Source organism: Rutidosis leptorrhynchoides, chromosome 6 (genome assembly GCF_046630445.1).
Source record: "Rutidosis leptorrhynchoides isolate AG116_Rl617_1_P2 chromosome 6, CSIRO_AGI_Rlap_v1, whole genome shotgun sequence".
Lineage (NCBI taxonomy): Eukaryota > Viridiplantae > Streptophyta > Magnoliopsida > Asterales > Asteraceae > Rutidosis > Rutidosis leptorrhynchoides.
In genome coordinates, this window is record NC_092338.1 from 372009998 (window position 1) to 372015351 (window position 5354).

Below are 5354 nucleotides of genomic sequence, written 5' to 3' on the forward strand. Positions count from 1 at the left end.
AGACAATCGACCGATTTTAGTGTATTTCGACCGATTGTCATTAGTTCGACCGATTGTCTTTAAACTGACCGACATATGCTAAACCGACCGACTTAAGTTGTAAACCGACCGACTTAAGTGCTAAACCGACCGATTGAAGGAACATCGACCGATTGAAAAAAGTACTACCATTTGACTAAATGTAAACAGAACTTCGACAATTAACCATTGACAGTCGACCGACTGTAGCTGTTCATCGACCGACTGTCACCAACAGTCGACTGACTTAGGATCAGATTCAACCTTAATTAAATTTTAAAATGTCTGATCAGGCAATGGCAATTACTTCCGGCGTTCAAAACATTTTACTATCTGATAGTGAATCAGGCAGTGCCAATCGTGCTCCTAGACTTGATAATACAAATGATTACATTAGATGGAGGGCTAGGTTCATGAATTACATTAGAGGCCTTGATCCTAGAATGTGGGATTTGATACAACATGAATATAAAGAGCCTTTAGGTACTGATGGTAATAGTAAAAAGTATGAAGATTATAGCGTGACAGAAAAAGAAACATATGCCTTAGAATGTAGATGTTATGCTCAATTGACCCAGGGTTTAGACGGTGATATTTATCATCAATATCAAATGCACTTAACTTCATATTCTCTTTGGAATGCTATTAAGATAGGTGTCGAAGGAAATAAGGCGTATCGTGAAAAGAAAGCTAAAGTAATCAAAAGTGAATGGAAAAGGTTTGCTGCTCTAAGTCATGAAACGTTAGAAGAGACAATCATTCGTTATCGTCATCTTGTCTCTGAATTGGGTAACTTAGGTGTAGAAGTTACAGAACAGAAAGCTATCAAACAATTAACAGATGGTTTACCACACAAGTGGGATGCGTTTATTGAACAGATAGAAGACAGAGCTTCGTCTGCTGGTGAATCACTGACCCTAGATAAATTCACATCAAAATTGATGGTAAAGGACTTGGATATGGAAACCAAGAAGAAACGTCTTGAGGGTCAGCAGAGTCCTATAATTTACAAAGCTGGTACTTCTGGATTGAGCAATGTTCATGCTCCCTTACAAACAGCGTTTGTTTCTAATGATAGTGCCGTAAATAGATCACAACCTGCTCAAAATGTGATGTTTCCAACCCAAGTAAATAAGCCTAGTAGTACAAATCAGTCCACCATTAGACAGGAGCCAAAAACTGTAGTTCTCAACACTGAGAATTTAAGAACTAGGCCCCTTTCAGTTGTAGAGGAAGATATGACTTTAGTTGCTTTGGTAGTTAATTCTTATAATGAAATGGTTGGTGGTCAAATTGGTAATGCTCATTTAGAAGCAGAAGATTATGAGCAGATTAATGAGGATGAACTTGAAAAGATGGATATCCTCTGGGCTATGGGTAGTGTGATTAGACGAGTGAAGAAATTTCTGAAAAGGACAGGTCAACAGAGCTTAGGTGTTACTAGAGATACTAAGTTAGGTTTTGATATGTCAAAAGTGAGATGTTTTAATTGCAATGAGTTAGGACACTTCAAAAGAACATGTACCAGGCCACAGAAAACTGGTTTTCACAACCCATTTCACAATCAGTATAATAAGACAAAGGTTAATGTGCCAGTTGAAACAACGAGCAGTGATACTATCAGAAATGATAAAGCAAAAGGCTTAATTGCAACATATTCAGACGAAGGTTGTGATTGGACAGTATTTGCTGATGATGAAAATCATGCTAACGTTGTTAGAATGCCTAAGACCGAAGAAGAAACTAAAAGTGAGAAACAAGAGAGAGAGAAAGCTGGTTGTGTTGGTACTGCGAATGAATGCATGTGTTACATCTGCAAGATGGAAGCAAGAATTGAGCGAACTTATGCAATGATCAGATATGTTAGAAGAGGTGTTCTTAACAAGAGAGTGTATGAGAATTTCAAGTACGCAATGCACAATGATGGCGATGTATGGACTGATTACAGTAGTTCGTCTTCATCAGATGGAGAAACTATTGTGGTAGATGATGTCAAGACTTCAGTTGAGTTGAATAATTCTGACTGTTCCAGTTCTAGTTCAGAATCTGAACCTGAATCAGAGACTGAAGAAAAGGAATATGCGTTCATGGCAAACACATCAAGTGACTCTAAGGTACAAACTGAATTTCCTTTGGAATGTAACGATTGTGCTGATCATAAGTTAGAAATTGCTAAACTTGAATCCATAGTTTCAAAACTGAATGATATCCCCTTAGGATGTATCTACTGTCCTGAAGTAAAACAGGAACTTAGGATTGTTAAAGCAGCTTATCTTGAGGTAAAAGGCCTATACGAGACTAATTTAACTCAGTTTAACAATAAAAAGGAATTCAGGGAGACAATCAAAACTCTAGAAAATCAAGTTCATGATTTAAGAGCTACAATTTCAGGTGACCAAAAGGCCATAATGATGTACTTAAATCAACTTGAATGTGCTAAGAGAGAAAAGGAAGAGTTTAAGATTAAGTATGAGTCAGAAAAGGCTAGAAATGACACTTGGCAGCGAATGTCATATGTCATTGACTATACTGTCTATAACAAGAATGATGGTAAAAAGGGTTTAGGTTATAAAGAGTGTCCTCCTCCTCTTAGGAATGAGTACATTAATAAACCTTCTGATTCTTGCCTTAGTGAAATCCTAAGTGTTAAGCCTGTAGAGAATGAAAAATCAGACAACACTGAGCCGGTTGTTGAAGGCTTAGCTGAGGACAGTAAATCTGATTCAGAGTATGAAAAAGTTTTAGAGTTTGTGACACCAAAATCCAAACCAATCACTATCCTGAAAAATCCATTGAATGCTAGTAAGGCTAGTGAAAGCGGACAACCCACACCTAGAAAACAAGTAAACTCTAGGAAATCTAATGGAAAGAAAATATTTCAGACACCTGTCAAGTATCAGCAGGGACTCAACCTAGATAAAGAATATGTTCTTACACAAGCACCTGAAGAACTATTTAATAAAAGGAGCCCTAATACTAACAATGTGCCTAAATATGTGCATCCTAACCGTCGACCAGGCTTGAAACATCATGTTGAGAAGCATATGTCACCCATGAAACAGTCTTTTCCCAATAAGCATCTGAGTTCAAAAACACGTACAAAAGAAACTCAAAACTGTAATAAATGTGGGAAAGGGGGTCATTGTGCTGTTAACTGTCAACAGCGTTGGAAAACACCAAAAAGAAAATCTGACACTGAAACAAAAACTACACACTATGCTTCTAGTTCCAGTTCCATAGGTACTTCAAGTAATAGTTCAAAAGGTTTTTATAAACCAAAGTCAAATTCTATTGCTAATTCATCCACAAGGGTACAGTCAGGTGTGAATAAATTTTTTCAAACGAATGACTATTATGAGAAATCTGTTGGTAAACGTACCGTTTGGAAGCCTAAAACCGAGACAAAGGTTGTTGACAAGTCCAATGATCCATCAGGATCAAAGGGTCAATGGATGGATGTGCAAGTTATTGGTGTCGATGGGAAACCCACTGCCATTCGGGCATGGGTGTCCATCTCAAACTAACTTCTTTTCTTGTTGTGCAGGTCACCTACGATCCGAGTAGAAATACCTGGATTGTTGATAGTGGGGCGTCCCGGCACATGACAGGAAACATGTCCTTACTTTCTAATGTCAAATCAGTAAATGGAGGATCTGTTTCTTTTGCAGGAGATGAAGGAGGTTTTATTACAGCTCAGGGTGTGATTGCTAATGCTAATGTTAGTTTTGATAAAGTGAATTTTGTGAAGCAGATGTCAAATAATCTGCTGTCAGTTTCGCAAGTAGGAGATAAAAAGCATAAGGTTGCTTTTGATGATCAAAGATGCTACATTTTGAAGAAAGAGTATGTAATACCGGAAGAGATGATTCTTATGACAGCTCCCAGAAATAAAGATTTGTATATTTTGGATATGTCAACAGCCCATGTTAAAGCTGCAACAGGTCATCAAGCTTGCATATCCAAAGCTACAGAACAAGAATCAATTTCATGGCACAAGCGTATGGGTCATTTGAGCTTGAGAAAGATGAACAATCTTGTTCATAATAATCTGATTGAGGGAGTAAATGTTAAGAGTTTTCAAATTCCTGAAGGATGTCTTCCGTGTAACGACCCTGGAATTTCCAACATTTATTTATTAATAATTACTATTATTAATACGCGTGTTTAAACGAATGTACGTTATTACATTTACATGTTGCCATGATTGCCCGTACTTGACTTTTAAGGGCCCGAAACGTCTTTGTGACACCCGGAACTTTCACGAATAATATTTTTAGATATTATTTACATTCATGATTAAATTTATTAATCATTTTAATTAACTAAGGCTATTAGTTAGTTACTTGGGCTTTAATTGGTTTAACTTGTGATTTATTTGAACTTGGGCTTTGTTAGTGTAATGGACTCATGTTATTGGACTTCCAAGCCCACCCTACACTACTAGTGGACTTAATTAGCCCATGTCTTCAAGTGTAAGTATCATTTAGTAAGGTAACTAGTTAGTTTCAACACTTGGAATCTAGTTAACATACACTTCCCATGCATGCATCCTCATTATCCAACTTTTGTCATCTTTACATACTAGTAACCAATGAACCAACCCTTCCCCTCCTTTTTTTCTGCTGAATGCCGAAACCATGTGACCATTTAGTGGTGTTTTGAATTTTTTTTACACTACTTGTTCACTAGTACTCACTTGCATCTCTCATTTCCAACTCACACTCTTACTTGCAACATTTCTTTTCTCTCTTTTCTCTAGTTCTTGTAAGTAATCTTGAAGACTTTTTCTCTTCTTCTTTTCTTCTTAGAACCTTATACATACATGCAAATCATCATCATCATTTGTTGTTCTTTGTTGTTAATGTTACTTGTCTTGTTAATTGTTGTTATTTACTTACATGTTTCAAGAATCTAACTTTCTAGTTTGATTCATCTTTTATCTTGTTTTAACAAGAACAATCAAGAACTAAACTCTCTAGTTTAAGTTCTACATATAATGTTTCAAAGATTATAAAGTTCTTGTTGTTGAAATCATACTTGTAAGTCATGGAAGTAAACTTAAAGTTTACTTTACTTAAAGATCAACTTTGGTTGAATCTTTAAAGTATGAGCAACCCTTGAACTAATTACTTGTTTAGTTAACTTGTTTCTTTATTTTATACACTTTAATTTCATGTAGTTAGTTTATATGGTCAAGTACTACAAGTTAGTCTTGATCTCATATCTCTTGAACAAATCAAGTTAACCTTGGAAGTTCAAGAACACACAAACAAGTTTTCTTTAAATGTAACTTTGGATCTAGACTTTTGAGTCTTGGATCTTCAAGATCAAACTAA